The sequence below is a fragment of the Symphalangus syndactylus genome, chromosome 18 (assembly GCF_028878055.3).
Source record: "Symphalangus syndactylus isolate Jambi chromosome 18, NHGRI_mSymSyn1-v2.1_pri, whole genome shotgun sequence".
In the NCBI taxonomy this organism is placed as follows: Eukaryota; Metazoa; Chordata; class Mammalia; order Primates; family Hylobatidae; genus Symphalangus; species Symphalangus syndactylus.
Window position 1 is genome coordinate 57,414,024 of NC_072440.2, and position 12,684 is coordinate 57,426,707.

A 12,684-nucleotide genomic window follows, 5' to 3' on the forward strand; every position below is an offset into this window, starting at 1 on the left:
ACCACGCCAAGCCCTTTATACCTTTGATATATTTTTCTTGTTTTATTGCACTGACTAAAACTTCCAGGACAACGCTGAATAGAAGTGTCATGGATATCCTTACTTTACTCTTGATTTTAGGGAGAAAATAACCAATGTTTTGCCAGAAAGTATGATATTAACAGTAGGTTAGATTATTAATAAAGTTGTTCATTACATTCCCTTATTATTCTTTTAAATTCTGCAGAATCTATAGTTATATCCCTTCCCTCAGTCCTGATATTAGTAATTTGTGTTCCTTTTTTCTGATCCATTTTGTTTGTCTTTGGCTTCATTATTTTCTCTATTTTTGCCTTTTTTTTTTTTTTTTGAGACGGAGTCTCGCTCTGTCGCCCAGGCTGGAGTGCAGTGTCGCGATCTCGGCTCACTGCCAGCTCCGCCTCCCAGGTTCACGCCATTCTCCTGCCTTATGGGAACCTGGTGGGAATGTAAGATACAGCTGTGGAAAAGTTCAGTGGATCCTCAAAACCCTAAACATAGAATTACCATGCACCCCAGCAATTCCTCTCCTCAGTATATACCCAGAAGGGCTGAATGCAGGAACTGAAGCAAGCGCTTTACACCCATGTTCACAGAAGCGCTATTCACAGGAGTCAGAGGGCAAAAACAACCCAAGGACCCTGGAGGGATAAGTGGATAAACAAAATGTAGTCTGCACATGCAGTGCAGTGTTATTCAGCCGTAAGCCCCGCTCGCCGGGGGCTGGGAGTTCAGGGAAGGGCAGTTACTGTGCAATGGTTACAGTTTTCTGATTAGGAAGGCTCTGGGAATGGTCGTGGAGAGGGTTACACAGCCTTGTGGATATCCTTAACGCACACTTGTGTTGCACATGTAGAAAAGGTTAAAATGAATCTGGGCAAATAAGTGAGACCCAGTCTCTACAAATATACAAAAATTAGGTGCACCTGGTGGATGCCTATGGTCCCAGCAACTGGAGGCTGAGGCGGGAGAATCGCTTGAGCCCAGGAGGTTGAGGCTTCAGTGAGCCATGACTGCACCACTGCACTCTAGCCTGGGCGACAGAGCAAGACCCCCTCTACAAACAAACAAACAAACAAAAAGGTTAAAATGGTAAATGCTATGCTGTCTTTATTTTACATTTAAAAACATAAGTGAAAATAAATAGAAGGGCAAAAGGCTGAGGTCACCTGCCCACTGAAATGTCTCAGTGTTCGCCCAGTGTCCAGCCAGTTCGCAGGCCCAGACCTCCTCTGCTGAAGTCTCCTTCCCACGAGGAAGGAGCCAGTAACACCATGAAAGGTATTTCTAGTAGTGATTCCCCTCATCCTTCCACGAAGGGGCCTGTTTCTGCTTACTCAGGTAGCTGTGCGCTGGGGAAAGGGAAAACTCAGATCTTTTTAGTGCTGTTGGGTACTGGCTCCAAGTCAGCACTGATTCCTGGGACCCAAAGTGCCCTCATGGCCTCCCTGCTAGAGCAGGAGCACAGACAGCCAGGCAGTAAGCAAACTCCTGGCCCAATTCCATCCCACAGTGGGTCCAGCAATTCATGAGCTACCCACGGGTTATTTCTGCAGTTCCTGAGTGCATAATTGGAATAGACATATTTAGTATTTGGCAGAACTTTCACAGTAATTTCTAACCTTTAGAGTGCCAACTGAAAAATCACACAATTTATAAATTTAGAAAGGAGACTTTATTTGTTTTCTTTTCTCTAGAGACAGTCTCACTCTGTCACCCAGGCTGCAGTGCAGTGGCACAATCATAGCTCACTGCAGTCTCAAATTCCTGGGCTCAAGAGATCCTCCCATCTCAGCTTCCCAAGTAGCTGAGGCCACAGGTGCACACCACCATACCTGCTAATTTTTTTATTTTTTGTAGAGATGGGGTCTCACTATGTTGCCCAGACTGGTCTCCAACTCCTGGCCTCAAGTGATCCTCCCACTTCAGCCTCCCAAAGTGCTGGGATTATGGGGTTACAGGCATGAGCCACTGTGCTCTGCCAACTTTATTTCTTATAAAGGGTTTTAGCCTGCAAGGCAGCCAGGCTGGGAAGTGTAGCCTCTCACAGAGACCAAAAGACAGGCATGTTTAGGATGAGAGCGGTGAAACAGGAATTTATGCTGAATAGGAAAGCCAAGTATACATCTATCTATCTATCTATATATATATATATATTTTTTTTTTTTTTTTTTTTGAGACGGAGTCTCACTCTGTCGCCCAGGCTGGAGTCCAGTGGCACGATCTTGGCTCAATGCAAGCTCCACCTCCCAGGTTCACGCCATTCTCCTGCCTCAGTCTCCCGAGTAGCTGGGACTACAGGTGCCTGCCACCATGCCTGGCTAAGTTTTTCATATTTTTAGTAGAGACGGGGTTTCTCCGTGTTAGCCAGGGTGGTCTCGATCTCCTGACCTCGTGATCCACCTGCCTCAGCCTCCCAAAGTGCTGGGATTACAGGCGTGAGCCACCACACCCAGCCAGCCAAGTATACATATTTAACAGGATCTAGGAGGAGCTGTGAATATTCACGAAGAGGGAACATGTGCATATGTGAGAAGCAAATATGCATGTCACATGCAGCCATGTTTACTTTGGGGTGGAGACTTTACATTTAAATGCATTACAATTAGGCCCTACACGTCAGAAGGTGAAGCAGGGACGGACGCGAAGGCACGCAAGTGTGCAGCCTCTGTAACCAGACAGAACCAGTCTAGGGTGGATGGTCTTTTTATCAGAAGAAAGTTACTAAATCCAGTCTCATGTCCTATCAAAGCTGTAGTTGTGGCTTGTAGAACAGGAGGGTCACTTAGTGTCTGGTGGTGGTTGAGTTGTAATTGTTTTAATATTGTTTATCTTGAGGCCAGTGTTTGTTTAACTGTTAGAGGAAAAAAAAAAAAAAAACACCTGTGACAGAATATAGTTTCTTCTTGGAGTATTGGGGTGCGTGACTTAATCCTTGCCTAGCATGGCCTTTGGTCCTGTTTATAATTTGGTATCTTTTTGCCAGAGTCTCTTCTGTCAGTCTTACAATCTCTATTTTAACATTAATAGCCGGGCGCGGTGGCTCACGCTTGTAATCCCAGCACTTTGGGAGGCCGAGGCGGGTGGATCACGAGGTCAGGAGATCGAGACCACGATGAAACCCCGTCTCTACTAAAAATACAAAAAATTAGCCGGGCGTGGTGGCGGGCGCCTGTAGTCCCAGCTACTCGGAGAGGCTGAGGCAGGAGAATGGCGTGAACCCGGGAGGCGGAGCTTGCAGTGAGCCGAGATTGCGCCACTGCACTGCAGCCTGGGCGACAGAGCGAGACTCCGTCTCAAAAAAAAAAAAAAAAAAAACATTAATGTTGGTCAGTTGTGCCTAAACCACAAAAGGGACAGGGTACAGTGAGGCATGTCTGACCTTCTGTCCTGTCATGGCTGTTAACTCCGTTTTTAAGGTGTCTCCGGGGTCCCTTTGGTCAAGGGGTATCTTTTCAGTTGGTGGGAGTGCTTAGGATTCTACTTTTAGTTCTCAAAAGTGAGACCTATTTTGCAATAAAGGCTACATGAAAGTTCCTGAACTGCCCCTACCAAGATAAAGAAAAACAGTGCTGCATCCCAGGAAGGATAGCAGAGCTTAGAGGTCTCAGTTGAAAATTGAAAGGATGGCCGGGCGCGGCTGGTCATGCCTTGTAATCCCAGCACTTTGGGAGGCTGAGGCAGGGGGATCGCTTGAGCCTAGTAGTTTGAGACCAGCCTAGGCAATATAGTGAGACCCTGTCTCTACAAAAAACTACAAAATTTAGCCAGGCACGATGGTGCATGCCTGCAGTCCCAGCTACCCAGGAGGCTGAGGCAAGAGAATCACCAGGGCCCAGGATGGTGAGGTTGCAGTGAGTGTTGATCACACTACTGCGCTCCAGCCTGTGTGACAGATCAAGACCCTGTCTCAAAAAATAAATAAATAAAGATTGAAAGGAGGTTGCAATGTGGTCTTTAGCAAATCCCAGTTTAATACATTATCTGGCTCTTGGAAAAACCAGTGGATCATGTTGTTTAATCCCAAAACTAGAAGGACACGCTGGGCGCGGTGGCTCACGCCTATAATCCCAGCACTTTGGGAAGCCGAGGCAGGCAGATCATGAGGTCAGGAGTTCGAGACCAGCCTGACTAACATGGTGAAAACCCATCTCTACTAAAAATACAAAAATTAGCCGGGCTTGATGGCATGCACCTGCAATCCCAGCTACTCGGGATGCTGAGGCAGGAGAACTGCTTGAACCCAGGAGGTGGAGACTGCAAGGTTGCAGTGAGAGGAGATTGTGCCACTACACTCCAGCCTGGGTGACAGAGTGAGATTTTGTCTTAAAAAAAAAAGAAAAGGACACTTCCACAACTTGATAAAGGGCACCTATGAAAAATCCTCAGCTACCATCACACTCAATGGTGAAGATTGAATCATTTTCCTCTAAGATCAGGAACAACACAAGGATGTACACTCTCGCCACTTCAATTCAACATTGTATTGAAAGCTTTAGGCTGGGCACAGTGGCTCATGCCTATGATCCTAGCACTTTGGGAGAACGAGGCAGGTGGATCACCTGAGATCAGGAGTTCAAGACCAGCTTGGCCAACATAGCGAAACCCCATCTCTACTAAAAATACAGAAAAATTAGTCAGGTGTGGTGGTGCGTGCCTGTAATCCCAGCTACTCAGGAGGTTGAGGCAGGAGAATCACTTGAACCTAGCAGGCAGAGATTGCAGTGGGCCAAGATCGTGCCACTGCACTCCAGCTGGGCAACAGAGTGAGACTCTGTCTCAAAAAACAAAAAAAGAAAAAGAAAAAAGAAAAGAAAGCTCTACAATTAGGTAGGAAAATGAAATAAAATGCATCAGTACTGGCCAGGCACGGTGGCTCACGCCTGTAATCCCAGCACTTTGGGAGGCCAAGGAGGGCGGATCACGAGGTCAGGAGATTGAGACCATCCTGGCTAACATGGTAAAACCTGTCTCTACTAAAAATACAAAAAATTAGCCGAGCGTGGTGGTGGGCACCTGTAGTCCCAGCTACTTGGGAGGCTGAGGCAGGAGAATGGCGTGAACCTGGGAGGCGGAGCTTGCAGTGAGTGAAGATTGTGCCACTGCACTCCAGCCTGGGGGACAGAGCGAGACTCTGTCTCAAAAAAAAAAAAAAAGGAAAAAAAAGAAAACCACTCTATTTACAATCATGTTAAAAAGAACAAAATATGGCCAGGCGCGGTGGCTCATGCCTGTAATCTCAGCACTTTGGGAGGCCGAGGCGGGCAGATCATGAGGTCAGGAGATTGAGACCGTCTTGGCCAACATGGTGAAACCCCGCCTCTACTAAAATACAGACACACACAAAAAAATTAGCCTGGTGTAGTGGTGCACGGCTACAGTCCCAGCTACTCAGGAGGCTGAGGTAGGGGAATCAAACCCAGGAGGCAGAGATTGCAGTGAGCCAAGATCACGCCACTGCACTCCAGCCTGGTGACAGAGTGAGACTCTGTCAAAAAATATATATATATTTTAGGGAACAAATGTAACCAAAATGAAAACTTAAACTCTGAAAACTACAAAACATTGTTGAAAGAGATCAAAGCACTAAATAAATGGAAGACATCTAATGTTCATGGCTTGGAAGAGTTAAATATTGTTGAGATGGCATTGCTCTGAAAACTAAATCTACAGATTCAATATAACTCCTATCAAAATGCCAGCTGAAGCCAGGCATGCTGGTGAGTGTCTGGACTTCCAACTATTCAGGAGCGTGTGGCTGAAGGATCTCTTGAGCCCAGGAGATTGAGGCCAGTCTGAGCAATATAGTGAGACCCTGTCTCTAAAAATAAAAAGGCAAAAGACAGGCAGGCACAATGGCTCACACCTGTAATCTCAGCACTGTGGGTGGCTGAAGTGGAAGGATTGCTTGACCCCAGGAGTTTGAGACCAGCCTGGGCAACATAGCCAGACCTTGTCTCAATTTTTTTTTTGACTCCCTAGTAGCTGGGACACAGGCCTACGCCACCATGCCCGGCTAATTTTTGTATTTTTAGTAGAAACGGGGTTTCACCATGTTGGCTTGGCTGCTCTCGAACTCCTGACCTCAGGTGATCCGCCCACCTCGGCCTCACAAAGTACTGGGATTACAGGTGTGAGCCACTGTGCCAGGCCAGTGAGACCTTGTCTCTACAAATACATATATATGTGTGTGTGTGTGTGTGTGTGTGTATGTATGTATGTGTGTGTATGTATGCATATATATATATATATATATATACACATTTTTTTTTTTTTTTTTTTTTTTTTTACAATTAGCCAGGCATGCTAGCATGCGGCTGTATTCCCAGCTACTCGAGAGCCTGAGATGGAAAGATGGCTTGAGCCAAGGAGGTCAAGGCTGCAGTGAGCTATGATCATGCCACTGCACTCCAGCCTGGGAGACAGAGTGAGACCTTATTTCAAAAAAAAAAGTAAAGGCTGGGTGCAATGGCTCACTCCTATAATCCCAGCACTTTGGGAGGCCGAGGTGGGCGGATCACCCAAGGTCAGACCAGCCTGGCCAACATGGCAAAACCTCGTCCCTACTAAAAACACAAAAATTAGCCAGGCGTGGTGGCGGGCGCCTGTAGTCCCAGCAACTGGGGAGGCTGAGGCAGGAGAATGGCGTGAACCTGGGAGGCAGAGCTTGCAGTGAGCCGAGATCGTGCCACTGCACTCCAGCCTGGGTGACAGAGCGAGACTCCGTCTCAGGAAAAAAAAAGAAAGAAAAGAAAAAGTAAAAACTGCCCACAGAATGAGAGAAAATATTTGCTAATAATATATCTGATAAGGGACTAGTATCTTAAATATACAAAGAACTCTCACAAACCAGTAATGAAGAAGAGACAAAAAAAAAGCAGCCTCTAGGAGCCCAGCGGCCTGGGATGCTGGAGCAACTCCTCCAAAGTGAAGGACGAGCATCCAGCTCCTCTCACCACTACAAAAGAACACAACAGGGTGAGGCTTCTTTGTGATTTGGAGGCGGAAAAAACTTGGGAGTACTGCCCAAGACATTTGTGGGTGATATGGGGGATGCCAGCTTTTAGTAGAGCCTAGGGCAGTACGGGATCTGCTGCAGGTCCAGGCTGTGGCACCAGCAGCACTGAGCCTGACCCTGTGACCTGACAGAGCCACGGCCAATGCTTGGCAGAGAAAGGTTTCACGTGGGGCCTTCAGCAGGCTGCAGTGGAAGGGTGGCAGTGCCCACTCCTAGGGTTCTGGAGCAAGACCATGACACATACCATTCACAAAATAGCCGGGCGTGGTGGCAGGTGTCTGTAGTCCCAGCTACTTGGGAAGGTGAGGCAGGAGAATCACTTGAACCTGGGACGCGGAGGTTGCAGTGAGCCGAGATTGCACCACTGCACTCCAGCCTGGGAGACAGAGCGAGACTCCATCTCAAAAAACAAAACAGCTCCTTCCACGTTTCTGGGCCCTGCCAGGAACTGGGCATCTGACGATGGGCTACTGAGTGACCAGAAGGCTCATTAGAGCTGGGTATTGTCAGAGACACCCACTGGGTCTTTTATTTATTTTATTTTATTATTTTATTTTATTTTGAGACACAGTCTCGCTCTGTTACCTAGGCTGGAGTGCATTGGTGTGATCTTGGCTCACTGCAACTTAGCCTCCTGGGTTAAAGTGATTCTCCAGCCTCAGCCTCCTGAGTAGCTGTGATTATAGGTGCCTGCCACCACGCCCAGCTAATTTTTGTATTTTTAGTAGAGATGGGGTTTCGCCATGTTGGCCAGGCTGGTCTGGTACTCCTGACCTCAGGTAATCCACCCATCTTGTTCTCCCAGAGTGCTGGGATTACAGGCATGAGCCACCGTGCCAGGCTTTGTTTATTTTATTTTTTGAGACAGGGTCTTGTTCTGTTGCTCAGGCTGAAGTGCAGTGGTGTGATCTTGGCTCACTGCAGCCTCGAACTCCTGGGTTCAGGCGATCCTCTCGCTTTAGCCTTCTGAGTAGCTGGGACCCCAGGTGCATGCCACCACGCCCAGCTAATTTTTTATTTATTGTAGAGACAAGGTCTTGCTATGTTGCCCGGGCTGGTCTCCAACTCCTGAGCTCAGGCAATCCGCCTGCCTCAGCCTCCCAAAGTGCTGGGATTACAGGCATGAGCCACTGTGCTCGGCCAAGCCACCAGATCTCAAGGTACCATCACACAACAGAAGTGGCATTACGAGGATCAGCTCTCAGCAAGTTGAGAGGACACACGTAAGCTGTGAAAGCGGGTGACTGCCATCCCATGTGGCCTCACTTATGACATCTGCCCCACAGCTCACTCAGGCGGCCCTGAACGGCAGTGGAGCATGAGGGCAAAGACTCCCAAACGGCAGAGTTTCTGTGAGCACTGTACCATCCACTCTGCAAAGACAGAAGCTGCAAGACCCACTAGCAGTAGCAAATAGTTGAGCTGGTTGGTTCAGGGAACTGGACAGAGCAAGATTAGAAGTTAAGATGAGGGCCTGGTGCAGTAGCTCACTCCTGTAATCCCAGCACTTTGGGAGGCTGAGATGGGCAGATCACCTGAGGTCGGGAGTTCGAGACCAGGCTGGGCAACATGGTGAAACCCCATCTCTATTAAAAATACAAAAAATTAGCTGGGTATGTCGGTGCATGCCTGGAATCCAGCTACTCAGGTGGCTGAGGCACAAGAATCACTTGAACCTGGAAGGCAGAGGCAGGCTGCAGTGAGCCAAGATCACGCTGCTGCACTCCAGCCTGGGCGACAGAGTGAGACTCTGTCTTGGAAAGAAAAAGAAAAGAAAAGAAAAGAAAAGAAAAGAAAAGAAGGAGAAGCGGAAGGAGAAGGAGAAGGAGAAGAAGAAGAGGAAGAGGAAGAGGAAGAAGAAGAAAAGGAAGAGGAAGAAGAAGAGGAAGAAGAAGAAAAGGAAGAGGAAGAGGAGGAGGAGGAAGAAGAAGAAGAAGGAGGAGGAGAAGAACAAGGAGAGGGGGAGGGGGTGGAGGGGGAGGGGAGATGGAGAGAAGAGGGAAGGGGAGGGGGAGGGGGAGGGGATGGGAGGGGATGGGAGGAGAGGGGGAGCGGATGGGAGGGGAGGGGGGAAGGGAGGGGGGAGGGGAGGGGGGAGGGGAGGGGGAGTGGATGGGAGGGGAGGGGGAAGGGAGGGGGGAGGGGAGGGGGAGCAGATGGGAGAGGAGGGGGGAAGGGAGGGGGGAGGGGAGGGGGAGGGGAGGGGGAAGGGAGGGGAAAGGGAGGGGGAAGGGAGGGGGAGGGGAGGGGGAAGGGAGGGGGAAGGGAGGGGGAAGGGAGGGGGGAAGGGAGGGGGGAGGGGGAAGGGAGGGGGAAGGGGAGGGGGGAGGGGAGGGGGAGGGGAGGGGGAGAAGGGAGGAGGGGGAGGAAGGATGTTAGGAGATGAGGACATTAAGAGAGGCACCTGAAGCTCCGGGGTGATGCGTGCTGCTTCCATGGGTGAATGCACTGGTCTGAGACCTGGGGGTGCTTCGCCCCCCAGGACTCCTGGCAATCCCCCTGGAGTGGTTGTGTTCCCAACCTCACAGCTTTAGGTTCTGGGTCTGTTGGGGTGGGAGGCAGGGAGCGCCATCACCAGGGTCATGGTAAGGGTTGCGTGAAACATAAATTATGACAGTTGCCCAGTCACTCTAGCCTCCTTGTGCCAGCAAGCAAAGGAGTCCCCAGGCTGGCCCAGGTACCCACCCCAGCTCATACTGGGGACTGGGAGGAATGTTTCATCTTCCAAGCATCCCCTGGATGTCCTGTGATGCTCCGATGCCCAGCCTTCCCTGTCAATGAGCCACTAGAGCACTGCAGCCTGCCACAGGCTGGCACCCAGGGGATCAGACCCCTCGAGGAGGAGGACCTAGATTAGCCCGCCAGGTGAGCCACCCAGACCTTCAGAAGTGCTTCCAGCTCCAGGAGAGGGAGCCCCGAAAAGGGGAGGAATGGGGAGGGGATGATCCTCAGTTACAACCTCAGGACCAACTCATGCAGCAGGGGCGACTGCTGGCCCCCCCAACCTTCCTCCTGTACACCTGCCCAGCAGCTGTGACCAATCAGACTTCCTGTTCCCTGCATCTGAATGGAATGGACTTAGCCCAAGAAGCCAGGGGAGCAGAGCTCTGCAGGGCTATAGGAACCACCGTTGGCCTCACCTGGAGCCCTCCACCTGCAGCTGACCTTAGAAGGTCACTCACAGCAGGCCCCTTCTCTGGAGCATTGGCCAAGTGGAAGCCGCCTTGGAGCAGGGAGACTGTGCACCCCGACCTTCTGTGGGCTACAGTGGAGCTTCTGCAGCTTCTGTATCCCCTGCCCTCCCCTGCCACCTCAGGAAGCCCTGGTGCCCAAATCCCTGTCTTGGGCTGCAATTCCAGGGAGTGATACTAAGAGAGGTGGGTGGGTGTGGGATTAGGAAGTGGGCGGGTGGGCGGTTTCCCAGCTCCAGCTCCTCTCCATCCCTCCACACAGAGGCAGAGTCTCTTTATGCCCCTCCCTTGAACCTGGAGGCCCCTTCCTTGAATTTGTCAAGAACTCCACACCCTTGCAGCCCCACAGCTGGACCCTCTGGTCTGTTGGAAAGTGTCTGTGAAGCAACCCTTTATGTTCTGGTATTTTGTTTTGTTTTGTTTTGTTTTAGTTAGAGACAAGGTCTTTCTGTATTGCTCAGGCTGGAGTGCAGTGGTACGATCATGCCTTACTGCAGCCTCAACCTCCAGGCTGAAGCAATCCCCTTGCCTCAGCCTCCCAAGTAGCTGGGACCACAAGCCGGGGCCACCACCAAAACTAATTTTTACAATTTTTTTTGTAGTCAGTCGAGGTGGCTCACGCCTGTAATCCCAGCACTTTGAGAGGCTGAGGCGGGCAGATCACCTGAGGTCAGGAGTTCAATACCAGACTGGCCAACATGGAGAAACCCCATCTCTAATAAAAATACAAAAAAATTAGTTGGGCATGTTGGCACACGCCTGTAGTCCCAGCTACTCGGGAGGCTGAGGCATGAAAATTGCTTGAACCCAGGAGGCGGAGGTTGCAGTGAGCAGAGATTACACCACTGCACTCCAGCCTGGGCAACAGAGCAAGACTCCATCTCAAAGAAAAAGCTTTTTTTTATAGAGATGAGGGTCTTTCTATGTTGCCCAGGCTGGTCTTGAACTCCTGGCCTCAAGTGATTCTCCCACCTCAGCTTCCCAAAGCATTGGGATAACAGGAGTAAGCCTCCATGCCCGGCCCTAAATCTTGCTTTTTGAATCATATCTTCTCTCTTTTTGTTATTGGTAGCTAGAAGAAGCCAAGCAGCACCTTGAACCTTCTCTCTGGGTAACCCCTTAGATCATTTTATTCTTGGGAATACTGTCTAGCTTCTATTTCCTATTCAGCTACAGATGACAATGTTGCTAAACTTCCTGCCGCTGCATAACAATGGTCTTCTTTCCTCCATCTTCCAGTAACAATTTCTTCACTTTCCTCTTAAGTCCCCACTGTCAGCCTCTGCAAGATCCTCCCAGCTCCCGGACACTGCCCCGTCCCAAAGCCAACGTCACATGATTTAGGTTTTGTATCAGCAGCACCCCACTTCCAGTACCAGATCCCGTTCTGCTTATCTGTAGCTATATAACAAACCACATCAAACTTGGTGTAGTAAAAACACCCAGCATCATCTATTTTATTATCTTTCACAGTCATGGAGCTTGACTGGGCTCAGGGAGGGGATTCTCAGTTTTGGTGTCTCCTGTGGTTGCAGAGTCCGATGGTGGCCGGGGCCAGAGCCATCTGGAAGGCTTCCTCACTCACTTGTAGGTGACCCGTGCAGGGGGTGGGTGGGTCCTTCCGCTGGTGCTGCTGGCGGGAACACTCCTATCCTCTCCCGAGGCTGCCTGTGCCCCTCACAGCATGGTGGCTGGGTGCGAAGATCAAACATCCCAAGATGTGTGAGAGAGAGAGAAGGAATTGGGTCGCGATCTGATCTGTGTGACTCTATGTGTGACTCTGTGTGTGACGTGGCCTCAGAAACCACACGATGTCAGTTTTGCTGCATTCTATGGATTACAAGCAAGTCATGAAGGCCAGCCCATGTTCAGGAAGAAACCCATTCAAACTCCCAAAGGAAGCAGTGTCAGAGAACCTGCCAGCATGTTTCAGAGGCGCCACAGTGGCCAGGCACGGTGGCTCACACCTGTAACCTCAGAGCTTTGGGAGGCTGAGATAGGTGGATTGCTTGAGGTCAGGAGTTCTAGATCAGCCTGGGCAACATAGTGAGACCCTATCTATAATTTTTTTTAAATCAGCCAGGCGTGGTGGCGTGTGCCTGTGCTCCCAGCTACTCAGGAGGCTGAGGTGGGAGAACCTCTTGAGCCCAGGTGTTCCAGGCTGCAGTGAGCTATGGTCACCCACTGCACTCCAGCCTGGGTGAAAGAGCAAGACCCTGTCTCAAAAGTAAAAAAACAAACAAAAACAAAAGGCCAGGCGCGTAATCCCAGCACTTTGGGAGGCTGAGGCGGGCAGATCACGAGGTCAGGAGATTGAGACCATTCTGGTAACATGGTGAAACCCCGTCTCTAATAAAAATACAAAAAAAAATAAAAATTAGCCGGGTGTGTTGGCAGGCGCCTGTAGTCCCAGCTACTCGGGAGGCTGAGGCAGGAGAATGGCGTGAACCTGGGAGG